The sequence below is a fragment of the Bubalus kerabau genome, chromosome 10 (genome assembly GCF_029407905.1).
Source record: "Bubalus kerabau isolate K-KA32 ecotype Philippines breed swamp buffalo chromosome 10, PCC_UOA_SB_1v2, whole genome shotgun sequence".
Classification (NCBI taxonomy): domain Eukaryota; kingdom Metazoa; phylum Chordata; class Mammalia; order Artiodactyla; family Bovidae; genus Bubalus; species Bubalus kerabau.
Genome location: NC_073633.1, coordinates 107,254,642 through 107,269,631, shown reverse-complemented (window position 1 = coordinate 107,269,631; position 14,990 = coordinate 107,254,642).

Here is a 14,990-nt window from a genome sequence, read left to right as displayed (position 1 = left end):
GTTACAACCAACCTAGATAGCATATTAAAAAGCAGAGACATTACTTTACCGACAAAGGTCCATCTAGTCAAGGCTATGGTTTTTCCAGTAGTCATGTACGAATGTGAGAGTTGGACTATAAGGAAAGCCAAGCGCCGAAGAATTGATGCTTTTGAACTGTGGTGTTGGAGAAGACTCTTGACAGTCCCTTGGACTGCAAGGAGATCCAACCAGTCCATCCTAAAGGCGATCAGTCCTGGGTGTTCTTTGGAAGGACTGATGATGAAGCTGAAACTCCAATACTTTGGCCACCTGATACGAACAGCTGACTCATTTCAAAAGACCCTGATGCTGGGAAAGATTGACGGCAGAAGGAGAAGGGGACAGCAGAGGATGAGATGGTTGGATGGCATCACCGACTCAATGGACATAGGTTTGGGTGGACGACTCCGGGAGTTGGTGATGGACAGGGAGGCCTGGCGTGCCATGGTTCATGTGGTCAAAAAGAGTTGGACACGACTGAGCGACTGGACTAAACTGAACTGAACTGGGTTTGGATGTTTGGTCCAAGCTTGGCCAATGGAAGTCCCCTCTAGGACTTGTGTTATGGAAACGTTAGGAAAAAGCCTCTTTTTCTGTTGGGTTTGACATCCTGTTGAGATGCCAGCTTGGGCCTGCTGGTAGCCGTTTGGCGGCATGGGATGGCCTGCCTGGGACTGATGCCAGCTCAGAGCCGACGGTGGGGCAGTAGAGAGACTCCAGGGTCATCACGGAGAACTGCAGCCCCAGAGCTTTCCATCCTGGGCACCAGTGCGCTCTCTGTCTCGCTTAGAGCCAGCAGGGTAGCCTTCCGTCACTTGTGCCTGAACTGGGCCTGCGAAGCACAGGGAATTATCACCAGACTCGTCACTCCCCATGTGGGAGCTCCCAACTGCCTCTCCTTGTCCTTAACCCCACCCGCCGCCTCTGCCTTCTACCATTCAGGAAATCCTGTCATTTCTCCGCAAATCCCATCTGAGGCCTCTCCACCTATCCCAGCGCCATGACCCAGCCCCCATGCGCTGCAGCAGTTCCCTGCTTCTACCTCGAGCCCTGCGAGCCACTCGCTCACAGCCCTGAAAGTGAAAGCCTCTCAGTCTTGTCCAACTCTCTGCGACCCCATGGACTCTACAGTCCATGGAATTCTCCAGGCCAGAATACTGGAGTGGGCAGCCTTTCCCTTCTCCAGGGGATCTTCCCAACCCAGGATTGAACTCAGGTCTCCTGCGTTGCAGGCGCATTCTTTACCAGCTGAGCCACCAGGGAAGCCCTCTGACAGCCCTGAGTGTCCTCTATTCTTTTTTTTAGTTTGCAGCAGGTCTGAGTTGCGGCATGTGGGCTCTTGCGGCACGTGGGGTCTTTTTAGCTGCGGCATTCAGGCTTTTAATGCGGCATGCGGGACCTAGTTCCCTGACCGAGTGAATGAAGGATGAGCCAAGCCAGGCCTGAGTCACGCGCCCCAACCCCAAGCAACGTGGGGAGAGTCGGGCAAGGTGGACCCCACACTGAAGCCAGGGCAGGACCTCCTAGCACCAAAGGAGACTGGAGACTCAGAGGCCAAATGAAAACCCAATTTTAAGGAGGAAAGGGTGGTTGGTTGGCTGTGTTCATGCCCCATAGTTCCAGTAGGGCACATCTAGGAATTGACCCTTGGGTTTGCCCCACAGACATCAGCAATGATCTGGACAAGAGTTATACTATGGATTGACGTGTGTGTGTGTGTGTGCGCGGGCACGCACGCGCTCCCAGCTATGGATTGACTTGAGTGTGTGTGTTCCCAGCTATGTCTGACTCTTTGCAACCCCATGGACTGTAATCCACCAGGCTCCTCTGTCCATGGGATTCTCCAGGCAAGAACACTGGAGTGGGTTGCCATTTCCTCCTCCAGGGATCTTCCTGACCCAGGGATCAAACCCACATCTCTGGCATCTCCTGCATTGGCAGGCAGGTCCTTTCCCACTGAGCCCCCTGGGAAGCCCCGATTGAACTGTGCGCCCTCCCAAATGTATTTGCTGAAGCCCTAACCCCCATTGTGTGTATTTGGAGATGGCTCCTCCAAGGAAGTAATTAAGGTTAAATCAGGTCAGAAGGAAGGGCCCCTGACCCAGTAGGGTTAGTGGCCCCGTAAGGAGAGGCACAGAGAGCTCACACACGGCTGAGGCCACCGGCAGGGAACCAGCAGCAGACCTCTTACCAGAGGCCGAACCTGCCCGTCTCTTGATGGTTGTCCAGCCTTCAGAGCTGTGAGAAGGAGCAAGTCTGCTGTTGAAGCCATCCAGGCTATGGTTAGGTTTGTCGTGGCTGCCCCAGCTAAGGAGAGCTGTTTGGGCAGAGAAGGGGGAAGGCCAGGCTGGCGGGGTGTCAAGAGCAGAGGGAAGGCCTGCAGCTTGCTGCACAACGAGGGGGACATGGGCCGCGAGCTGCGGCCATTCCTGAGAAGGCACCCACCGCGTGTTAGCAAAGAGGCCCACTGACCAGGCCGGAGCCAGGGCCGTCGGGTCCACGGTTCCTATAGTCCTGGCACCGGGCCCTGAGGCCAGGGGCTCAGCGTCCCCCTTGAGCTGGAGGGGACGGGGCAGGGGGGCCAGGGGTGGGGGCAGAGTGAGGGGCGGGGAGGCCTTCCTTCAAGGGGAGGTCCTCGGGGCCAGCTCACTCTCGGGATGCGGAGGGCACGGGCTTGGGGCCACCCAGTGGGAAGGGAGACCTCCACCCCCGGCCCTTCCCCACCTGCAGGGGAGACTCGGGGCCCGTGTGAGCCCCCAACTCCTCCGGACAGTCCCACGAGCTCCTTGGAGGCATGTGGTCATCCCAGGGTGGCCCGTCCCTTTGCCCCCGGGAGGCCCTGCCCCCTCTCTGGAGATCAGCCCTCACACTGTCGGCTCCGGGCACCCAGGGCAGACTCACCCCGTCTGCAGCCTGGCCCAGCCCCACACCGCACCCCCCCACCAGCCCCCCTGGTCCAGGGGGCACCAGCTGAGGGGGTGGCAGGACGGTCCCCCGTCCCCGCCTCCCCCCATCCCTGCCTCCCCCACATTCCCGCCTCCCCTCCCACCAGGAACCCCCTCTCTGCACAGAGCCCTTCCTACCCTTGCCTGACTCCTCCCTGCCCGCCCCCGCCCCAGTGGGGGGCATTGGCCGCCTTGGGAATGGCCACCGGCCACTCAGGCCTCACCCGCTCCTCTCTGGAAGCACCCAAAGCCCTGGACCACAGTTCCTGAGCCTGTGAGGTCCTGTCTGGGTGCAGACAGGCCGTGGGCAGACCCTGCTGGGCTGGGGGACCCCAGTCTCCCGCCAAGGGGACAGGCAGATGGCCGCTCCCCGGGGATGGACGCTCAGCATGGCCACCGTCCCCGCTGCCAGCCTTCCCCGCTCGCGGTCAGCTCATTCCTGCTGCCCCCGCCCTGCCACGGCCAGATGGGACAGGAAAGGGCAGGCCACCAGCATCTGGGGCAACAGGGGCTCCTCGGGGGTCTTTGTGGCTGCACCCCGGGGTCCCAGCTCTGTGCCTGCCTAGGGTGACCCGACTCATCGGCCCTCTGAGCCCCGGGCCCCTGCTCAGCCTGCCCTTCCAGCTGGGGTGTGGGTCAGCAGGCAGCCGTGGGGACCCCGGGGCCAGGCCCCCAGAGGCTCGGGCCAGCGTGGAGCCGGCCGCGGGGAGGGGGCGCACAGCTGATGGGGCGCCGTGCATCCGTCTGCCAGCAGCAGGAGCCCCAGCCGGCTGCCCCTGCCTCCTCGGTCTCCGGCTGGTCGCCCCCTGGCCCCTGAGGACAATAGGGCTTCCTGGTGACCCCGGGGCAGCGGGTCTCACAGGTCTGGCTGGAGTCCTAGCCCCGCCCGTCACGTCACCCTGGGGGAAGGGCCTGCAGGGCCTGCCTCGCGTGGGGGCCACTCGGCCTCCTGGGCCGTGAGCTCGAGGAAGCACGCCGCCTGGGCGAGGGGGCCAGGCTGAGGGACGGGGCTCCGTCCCCGCCTCCTCACAGGACCGTCTGCAGCCAGAGGAAGGCTCACAGCCTCCCCTCTCTGCCAGAGGAGGCCGGAGGCTCGGGCTGGGCCCCCTGCCCACAGGGCCGCCCCCAGAGCCGCCACTGACGCCCCCGCCTTTGCCGCCCAGGGCCGAGCCCAGGAGCCGGAGGCCAGCCCGGAGCCGCGGATCCCCCCGTCTGCAGCAGCCCGAGGCAGGCCCGTGTCCACAGCCTCCGAGGCCGGGGTTGGAATCTGGGCCTGGACGCCCACTCTCCGAAGAACCTTGCGGGGACGGGGTCCCTACTTCTGAGTCTCAGTTTTCTCATCCGTCGAATGGGCAGGACGAGGCCACTGCAAAGATTTCAGATGTGTGCAAAAGCAGCCCTGCTCTCGGCAGGCACGTGTGCCCCGTCGTCAGTGCCGTTTAACACGCCTGTCGGCTCCAGTGGGTTTCTCATCCCTCCCCAGGCCGCACCCCAAGGCCGCGGCCGGAAGGAGGGCATTCCAGATGGAGCTGCACCCCAGCTCTGCTGACCCAGCGGCTCCAGGAGGGTGAAGTGCAGCTGCTGGGCAGGGAGACCCCCGCCCAGACTCCCCAGGTTTCTGGGTGCCCTGCCTGCTGTGGAGCTGAGTCCCAGGGGTGACTTCCTGTATTAGATATCGAATTTCAGGCACTTCCTGTGGGCCTGGGATTTCACAGCCTCGGTGGGAATTCAGGAGGCAGACGGCAAACAGAGGGGTGAAGAAATGAACTAATTACTGGGTAGGTTGTGCTGCTGGGAGCAAGTTCTAAGCGATGGGGGGTGGTGGTTTTGTCGGGTGGCCAGGGGGCCCTCTGCGAGGCGGTGACGCTGAGCGACAAGAGCGCTCCGCCAGCAAGCGGGGGCCAAAGCGGGCGCCCAGCCTGCACGGGCCGGCCCTGTTCCCTGGTGTCTCCTGAGAGAGTCCACTAGAGCGGACGCAGCAGGATTCCAACAGCAGAGTTCAGCTTCCCCCCTCCCCTAGTCTGACCAGGGAACAAAAACCTCAGAGGCGTCTGGACACAGAACTAAACGGAGGTTTGCATGGCCAGGGGCTACTGGGCACATGAAAGGCATCTGTACAATTTTGCTAACCAGTCCACCCTGATGGTGAATTGATCCACACTTTAACACCACCCATTTCACCAAAAAAAAAGCATTTCTCAAATCCACCCTCATTTTATAAATCAGAATACTGAGACTCGGGGTAGTAAAGGGACTCTCGAAAGAGCAAAACCTGTATTCCATCCAGGATCCAACTCCACGATCCATCCATGGCCTCCCTGGGGGAACCAGAGCAGAATCATTATTAACATGCCTGATGCCCTTGATATGTGTGAATAAACTGCCCTCCCAGTTTATACTCGTAGGCAGTGACCACGTCTGCCCACTGTGGGGCCCCGAGCACTCGGAGGGTTGCGTGGAGCCAGCCTCTCTGCTGTATGGCTAGTCTGGGGGCATTCCAGGCTCCCAGCAGGGTGGAGGGGTTCTTGTTGGGCAGGCACCTGCGCGGCACATGTGTCCTGATGACTCTTCACTGCTCATAGAGAAACCACATTACAAGCAGGTCTGTACCCTTCAATCCTCACATGCCCAACTCATCTACCAACAGATGCCTACTCTGGACCAGGGAGGGCACCCTTCTAGACCTCTGCCCTGGCCCAGGGCCCCAAGACCACCTCTGTGATAAGTGAGTCACCTCTCTCTAGGGGCCTCACTTTCCTCATCTGTTAAAAGGGTGAAAAAGGCTTTGAATGAACCATCCTTTGTAACCCTAATCGTCGCTGAGTTTAGGGGTAACTGGAGCCTCTCCCAGAGGGACCGTGGTGGAGCTGAGGGTTAAAGGAGTGTCGGCGTGAAGGGCCTGGCACAGAAGGCGCTCGAATCTAAGTGAGGCTTAGGGAGCTTAAGTGCTGGCTGGACCCAGCGGCTCCTTTCCAAAGAGCAGAGTCTGGAAAGAGGGAAACAGCAGCAGTGGGAGGAACCTGGCAGACGGCGCCTTGACCTTGATCAGGTCATCACCAGGGCTGGTTACGCGGACAGCGCGCACCTCGATACCAAGGGAAGAGAAGGCTCTTGGTCCCAAAACCCACCACCCCGATCATGAGAAAACATCAGAGAAACCCAGGTTGAAGCACTTTCTACAAAATACCTAACAATACTCCTCAAAACTGTCAGAAGCGTGGAAAACAAGGAAAGTCAGAGAAACTGACCCAAACCAGAGAAGCCTATGGGAACAGGAGAATATAACGTGCTGTCAGTTCTGATCAGTGTAACGGACTGTGACCTCGGATTAAAATTAGAGATTAATTAACGGCAATATAGCAATGCTAGCTCCTTAGCTGTGACAAATGCCCAGGTGATATGGGGCACTGTTAGGGGAGACTGGGAGAGCAGTGTGTGAGTATAGGGCACTGTTAGGGGAGACTGCGTGAGCAGTGGATGAGTGTGTTATCTTAGTTGTGACAAATACCCCAGGTGACATAGGGGCACTATTAGGGGAAACTGGCTGAGCAGTGTATGAGAGTGTTATCTGTGCAACCTTTTAGTAAATCTAAAACTACCCCCAAATTAAACGCTTATTTAAGGAAGAAGTGCAATCTGGGCCAACAAGCTCATGGAAAGATGTTCAACATCCTTAGTCATGAGGGAAATGCAAATCAAAATCACCGCGAGATACCACTTCACACCCACTAGGGCGTCTGGAATCCAGAAGACAGACAAGAGCAAGTGTTGGCTCCAAAGCGGAGAAATTGGAGCCCTTGGGTATTGCTGGTGGGAATGCAAAACCGTGCCGCCACCTTGGAAAACAGTTTGGCAGTTTCTTTTAAAGTTAAACATAGAAATTCCTCTCGTGTATTTACCGTAAAGGAAATATCTGTCCACACAAAGACTTGTCCATGAATGTCCAGAGCTGCTTTATTCATAATAGCCCCAAACCGGAGACAGCTCAAGAATCCATCAACACATGAACGGAGAAACAAACCGCAGTCCATTCACGTGATGAGGTCGTCGGGGTAATAAAAAGGAGTGGGCTATGGATATACACGACAACATGCGTGTATTTCAACAGAATGATGATGAAGCCAGTCATAAAAAGAGAGCAGACTAGGGATTCCATTTACAGAAAATACTGCCAAATGCAAGTGAGTCGGTTTCAGAAAGCAGGTGTGTGGTTTCGGGGGCAGGAGGGAGCGGACGATGGGGCGGGGTGGGGTGGCTTGCAGAGAGGGCCGGGGGTCTGAGGGCTGACGGTTGTGCTCGCTGTCTGAACTGCGGCGCTGGCCCCACTGGTTTAAACGAAGGTCGCATCAAATCGAAGCATCTAATTATGTGCAGCTTACTGTGCGTCAATTATACTCCCAATAAAGCTGGGCTTTTTTAACTTACGTGGGAGTATAGCTGATTAACAATGCGGTGATAGTTTCAGATGAACAGGCAAGGGCCTCAGCCACACACATACATGTATCCTTTCTCCCCCAAGCTCCCCTCCAGTCCAGGCTGGCCCATAAGGTTGAGCAGAATTCCGTGTTATACAGCAGGTCCTTGCTGGTCATCCATTTTAAATACAGCGGTGTGTCCATGTCCCTCCCAGACTCCCATCCTTCCCCTCTGGCCACCATAAACTTATTTTCTAAGTCTGTGCGTCTGCTTTTGTTTTTGTAAATAAGTCCATTTATATCATTTTAAGAGTTTTTTGTTTTTTTTTTTAAATAAGAGTCACAGATGTAAAAAACAAATTTACGGTTACCAGTGGGGAAAGTGGCGGCGTGGGGGCAGCAGAAGGGATAAATCTGGAGATTGGAAGTGACTTAAACACACTGTTTGCTGTTTCGTCACTAAATCACATCCAGCTGTACTGTGACCCCATGGACTGTAGCCCGCCAGGCTCCTCTGTCCATGGGATTCTCCTGGCAAGCATGCTGGAGTGGATTGCCATTCCTTCTCCAGGGGATCTTCCCAACCCAGGGATCAAACCCACGTCTCCTGCATCTCAGGCAGATTCTTGCTGAGCCACCGGGGAAGCCCCATATACACACCATTATATATAAAACAGAGACGAGTAAGGTCCTACTGTGCAGCACGGGGAGCCCACTCAGTGCTCTGTAACAGCCTGTATGGGAAGAATCTGAGGAATAGATACGCCTGCATGTGTGTGACTGAGTCGCTGCGCTTAGCTGGAAACACACAACGTTGTCAATCCACTGTATTCCAATAAACTATTTTTTTTAAAGGAATAGAAAAAAATGTTAAGCTTTTTTTTTTTTAAGTAAAGACTGAGGATGAGGACAAGGGCCAATGGCCTCAGTCTCCTCACCTGTAACTTGGGGTGATCGTGGCCCCCAGCCCCCTGAAAACCCAGGACGAGGAGGGACGGAGGGGAGCCCCGCCCAGGCACGAGGCCCTGGGCTCCGAGCTGCGGGCTCCGCACTGCGGGGACCCTCCCGGTAGAGGGGGGCACCCACTTGCTCCCTCTCTACTCTCTTCCTGAAGAAGAAAGTGCATGATGCTGCATGTACTCTGGGAATTTTTCAACACAATTGTCTAAAAATAGCCGGGCCGCCGCAGCCCGATTCCTTTTTAGGAATGGTTTCAGGAGCCCAGCCCGTCCTGGCTGCCGGCTGGGGAGGCGGCGGCTCGGGGGGCGGGCTCGGGGGCGGGGCTGCAGGCGGGGCCCGGGGACCCTTCCCTTGCTCAGGCCAGGCCCACCTCCTCCCCCGGCCGGGGGCCAGGCGGCCAGGAGCCTGGGACGCACAGGCGGGGCCGGCAGCCCCGGTGCACCGCAGCGCCTGCTGCCGTGACGGCTTCCCCGTGACTCAGTTTCCCCGTCCAGGAAGTGCAGGGCTCTGCTCTGCGCCCCACTCGCGCTAAGGCCGGGCTGTGCCCACTGGTCCAGGGGTGTGGAAACCGCCCCTGGAAATGGTGCACGCCGGCCCCTCCCTGCAGTGGAGTGGACAGGGCAGGCTTGAGAAAGCTGCGCCCCAGCCAAGGGCCCACGAGGCCATGCTCCAAGCCCTGGGCCCCCCATTCCCCGGGGGCACAGGCCTGTGCTCCCCACGGGCGTGAAGGTCACAGACACAATGTGTGAAGACCCCAGACCAAGCCCCGCTCTGTGGTGATTAACCCTCACAGCAAACCCCTGAGACTGCGACTCGTATGACGCCTGTCAGGGGCTGAGCTGTGAGCACCCCCCAGGATGAGACGGCGGCATGGCATCAGCGACCGAATGGACGTGCACTCGAGCAAACCCCGGGAGAGAGTGGGCGACAGTGAGGCCTGCTGGGCTGCGGTCCACGGGGCCACAGAGAGTTCGACTCCTTAGCGACCGAACAACAACAAGCCCCACATTCCGGTGCTGAAGGCCCACCCCGGGACCTGAGAGTGTGATTGCATTTAGAGACGGGGCCTTAAAGACGTGAACCGTCTATACAGAGCCATGCGGGTGGACACACCCAACCTGAAAGGGAGACAAGAAAGGAGATGAGGACAGCCACCAACAGAGGGAGGACCACTGAGGACCCGGGGAGGAGGCGGCCATCTGCAAGCCCCGGGACCAGCCCTGCGATGCCCTGCCCTTGGACGTCTAGCCTCTGGACCTTTGAGAAAATGGAGGTCTTCTGTCTAAGCCCCATGTGGGGTACTTTGCCGTGGCAGCCTGGGCGGTCTGGTGGGTGCCTTGTTACAGGTGAAAAGACCAAGGCTTCGGAGGGGATAAGAAGTGCACCCAGGGTCATGAGGCTGGTGAGTGGCTGGGGCGGGAAGCCTGACCCACCCTCTGTCCCCCAGCTCTTTCCACCAAGTCCTTCGGAAGGAGGAGCATCGCCCTCTCTCCCTGAGCGAGCTGGATGGGGAAGGAGCCTGGCCTCCAATGAGGCTGCAGGTCAGGGGCTGCTTACGCACCCCTCCTGGTGATGGGGGCACAGCAGGAAAAATGCAGGGGACTCGGGACCCTCAGCCTCCAGCCTGGCACCCACTCCCCTTTCCCCAACCACCTCCCCCTGACCCTCAACCCTGTGGGCCCAGGCTCTGCCCTGCACAGGCGCTCCATCTGCCTGGGGCCTCCACACAGCTGCCCCGAACCTGCCCCAGGAGCAGGGATAGCCGGTGAGCCTGGAGCTCTACTCAAGAGGGCCAGACATGCAGTCCATCAGGACAGAGAGAAATGTGTGATTCAGGGCAGAGGACTCAGGGGCAGAGCCTGGGCTCGGAGCTGGGAGGCCCGGGGGAAGCACCTTCTCCCTGCGATGCTGTGAGCAGAACGCACCGTGAGCCCAGCTTCCTCATCTGCACAGTGAACTGCATCCCAGAGACTGGACGCGTCCGCCGAGGCATCCTTTCCTCCCTCCCCTCCCCTTCCCCCATAGCATCGAGGCTACGGGGCCCACAGAGACACGCACCAGGGCACACACACCCCACTGCACACTCCTGCTCACACACCCGGGCATGCACAGGCACACACGTCGGCTAACAGCGCTTAAGCATGAAGGAGGCTGGCTGTGAGTCCCCAGCACCCAGCTCCCCGCCTCCGCTCAGCCATCAGGCCTGCCTCCCCAAGGGCTGCTGTTGCCCTGGCAACCCACCCAGGCTCAGGTCCCCCGTCCCTGGTGGAGGGGTGGGTCTCTCTGAGAGGCCTGGTCCTATCTGGTGTCACACGGATGTCAGGAGGGCAGTGGGCCGCGTGGGGCCCAGAGGCGGCTTCAAGAAAGGGCAGTGTCCGGCTGGGGGTCCGCCTTGACTCCCCTCCGGGAACATGATGCTCCCTTGGGGCACAGGTGATGGGGGCAGGCTCTCAGCAGAAGCTCCAGAGGCCGAGGAGGGCTGTGGCTGGAGGACAGCGGAAGCCACAAGAGCCAGGCGTCTCTAGGTCTGGACTCCCAGCTGGACGCTGCGCCTGGAGGGAGCTGTCCAGACACTGCCCACCTCGTTCAGCCTGTGGGGTCTCCTGCCACCGCCCGGCTGGGTCTCCCTGACAGACCCTGTACTCTGCTCAGCTACTCCCTGAAGGGTCCTGACCTCATCCTCATGGACCCCGGCCTATCCCTCCTCCTGAGCAGACAAACTCCAGGTTCTGGGATTGCTCCTCCCATAACCACAGCAGACCCTTAAACTGCACTTGGGATTATTCACAGGATTAGCATTAGTCACTCGGTCGTATCCAACTCTTGTGACCCCATGGACTGCAGCCCACCAGGCTCCTCTATTCATGGGATTCTGCAGGCAAGAATACTGGACTGGGTTGCCATTCTCTTCTCCAGAGAAATCTTCTGGACCCAGGGGTTGAACCCAGGTCTCCCGCACTGCAGGCAGATTCTTTACCGTCTGAGCCACCGGGACACCCTGACCATTGCTTCAGCCTCCGCCTCTTCTGTCTCCTCCGTGACATCTCCACCAGCGCCCTGCTGCTACGTCTGCTCAGTCTGCCGGGGCTCTATTCTGTGCCATGGCCACTGGGCGCCCACGACGTGCCAGGCGCCCTACAGAGAGAGCTCACACCTTCCCACCCGCACGTGGCTGGGGAGCAGCGAAGGGAGGACTGCGTCAGAGGCCGCGGACACGGGTCAGACGGCCCAGGTCTGAGTCCCACCGTGTACCAGACCCACGTGTGACCCTGGGTCTGTCCCTTGCCGTCCCAACTCACTCATCTGTAAATGGGAGGGTAACGGGGGCCCTAAGCTGCCAGTTTGTTGTAAAAAGCAACTGGGATCATGTACTGAAGACCCAGAGCACTAGGTCTGTCAGCTGCGAATGGGCACCCACCACGAGGACTGCCAGCAACGGAACAGGGCGTTTGCCGTCTGCCTCTGTGGAGACTGCGACCTTCAACGCCCGCTGAGGGGCCCAAGGTGTGGGGAGGCACTCTGCGCCCGGGGAGTCTGGTGGAGCAGGTCTTCAGACAGCTGGGTGTTTGCAGGAACAGATTTCGTGATCCTCATCCTCGCCTCTCCTCATTTCTAGAGAAGCACTAAATCCCTTCCCGGTGACGTCAGCTCCTCGTGACTGGCAGAGACCCTTTTGTAAAATGAGTCCTTGATTGCGCTGAGCTCCCCTTCACCTGCATCCTGTATCTTGACCTCCCCACCCCGCCCCTGTGGAGCTCTCTCTCCCAGAGCACCTGAGGGGCCGCCTCCCGCCGCAGCCCTCGTTTTGCCCCAAATAGCACTTAACTCGCAACTCTCGCGGTGAACATCTTTCAGTCAACAGCCCCACGTGCAGCTACTTAGCTTCAGGGACTTCCTCGGAAGGGAGGGCCAGTGGTGAAGCCTGTGCTTCCGCCCCCGAGGGCACTGGTTCGATCCCGCGCAGGGAACTAAGATGCCGAAAGCAGCCAAAACGAAAAAAAAAAAAGCACCAACTACTTGGTTTGGGTAGGATGCAGGGAGGAACAGGAGCTGAGTGTTTCACCCCTGTCCTGCCAGAGAGCCCACTCCAGGCCTCAGCTTCTGCAGCAAGGGGCTGACGCGGCCAGACGGGAGCGTCGCCTCTGAGAGCCGCTGCCTCGACTCTGCACCGTCTCCTGTAGGCCAGGGTCGGCCTCGGGGGCTGCAGGGGGCGTGGGTACAGCCAGGGCTGTCCCAGCTACTCTGCGGCACCAGGCGGGTCACCGCTCCCAGGCCTCGGGGTCATCTGTCCTGCGAGGGGCGCAGGTCGGTGTCCCCCCAAACACACCCGTGAGCCGTGGGAGCCGCGGGACCCACGGGAGGCCCTCCTCACGGGAGCTGCTCCACGCCAGGGGCCAGGCGGCGTCCCCGGGGGCTGGCCCCCACTCAGCTCGAGTCAGGGGTGAAGCTGGGCTCCCAGCTGGATGGCAGCCACCCCCTCTGCCCACCCCCGCCCATCCTGAGAAGCTCCCTGAGCTCCTGGGAGGCCAGAGCCTCGGTGTGTGGCGGCGTTTAGCTCTGTCCTGTCAGAAGAGCAGTTTTTCCCTCTCCTTGGCTGTGCCTTCTTCTAGTGACTTTTTGGCTAGGGGCCCAAGTTGGATCAAAGACTCCCTGGGGGGAGGACAGCAAGATAGTGCTCTTGTTGTGAGAAAATTGTGCAAGGGAGGCCTGCAGCTGGGGGGCCGGAGGGGCCAGGCGGGCCCAGAAAGCGGGACTGCCCTGAGCTCCAGGTTGGGGAGACTCTCCCACCAGAGACGCAGAAAGGGAGGTGAGGACCAGGAGCGAGGAGGGGAGGCGGGTCCCGTCAGCGGAGAGTGGGGGGGGCTTCCCAGCATGTTTGCAGTGACGGGCGACCTCTGGGCCAGAGCCTGAGGTCCTAGTGGACCCTGACTTCAGGACAGACTGAAAGGTCCGCTCCGACAAGCGGGGGTGAGGGCAGGCGCGGAGCCTGGGACGTCTCTCTGAGCTGCTGCTGCCCTTCGCTGGCTCGCTCTCACATGGGGTCCCCACCCCACCCCTGGGCTGGCGCAGCCGGAAGAGCCTGGGGAGCCCCCCTCATCTGGGGGTTTGGCATCAAAGGAGAGGGAAGCAGGTGCAGCGAAGTCAGCCTGCCAAGGCGCGGGGGGTGGGGGGGTCGGCAGGAAACCCACCTGCTGATGCCAGTGGCGGCCTAGACCAGCCCGGGCAGCGCGGCAGCAGGGCAAACGGGGGGGGGGCTGTGTGTCCCCTGGGCTGTGACCGCGGCTGCTGTGGACGCTGCTTTGGAGAAGGGAGAGGCAGGCCCCGGCACCCCAGGAGCTGGAGGCAGTCAGCACGTAGGGGCAGGCCTGCCGGAGCCCGGGAGTCTGGGCAAGCCTGTGCAACTGGCCTGCGTGCACACGCTCTTCCACACACATTGCTGCACACATGCCCCTGCACACACACCCTACACACATGCTCCTGTATACACACCCTGCACACACCCCTGCACACACACCCTACACATACATCCCTGCACACGCCCCTGCACACACCCTTGCACACATGCCCCTGCACACACACCCTGCACACACGCCCCTACACACACACCCCTACACACACACCCCTGCACACACACCCTATACACACCCTGCACACACGCCCCTACACACACACCCTATACACACCCTTCACACACACCCCTGCACACACACCCTGCACACACACCCCTGCACACACACCTCTGCACACACACCCCTGCACACACACCCTACACATACATCCCTGCACATGCCCCTGCACACACCCCTGCACACATGGCCCTGCACACACACCCTGCACACAATCCCCTACACACACACCCCTACACACACCCCTGCACACACACCCTATGCACACCCTGCACACACGCCCCTACACACACACACCCCTACACACACACCCCTGCACACACGCCCCTGCACACACACCCTATACACACCCTGCACACACGCCCCTACACACACGCCCCTACACACACACCCCTGCACACACGCCCCTGCACACACACCCTATACACACCCTGCACACACACCCTATACACACCCTGCACACACACCCCTGCACACACGCACCTGCACACACACCCCTGCATACACACCCCCTGCACACACACCCTACACACACACCCCTGTACACACACCCCTGCACACACACCCCTGCACACACCCCTGCACACACCCCTGCACACACGCCCATGCACACACACACCCTACACATACATCCCTGCACACACGCCCCTGCACACACCCCTGCACACACACCCCTGCACACACGCCCCTGCACACACACCCTATACACACCCTGCACACACACCCCTGCACACACGCCCCTGCACACACACCCTACACATACATCCCTGCACACGCCCCTGCAAACACCCCTGCACACATGCCCCTGCACACACACCCTGCACACACGCCCCTACACACACACCCTTACACACACACCCCTGCACACACACCCTATACACACCCTGCACACACGCCCCTACACACACACACCCCTGCACACACGCCCCTGCACACACACCCTATACACACCCTGCACACACACCCCTGCACACACACCCTGCACACACTCCTGCACACACGCCCCTGCACAGACACCCCTG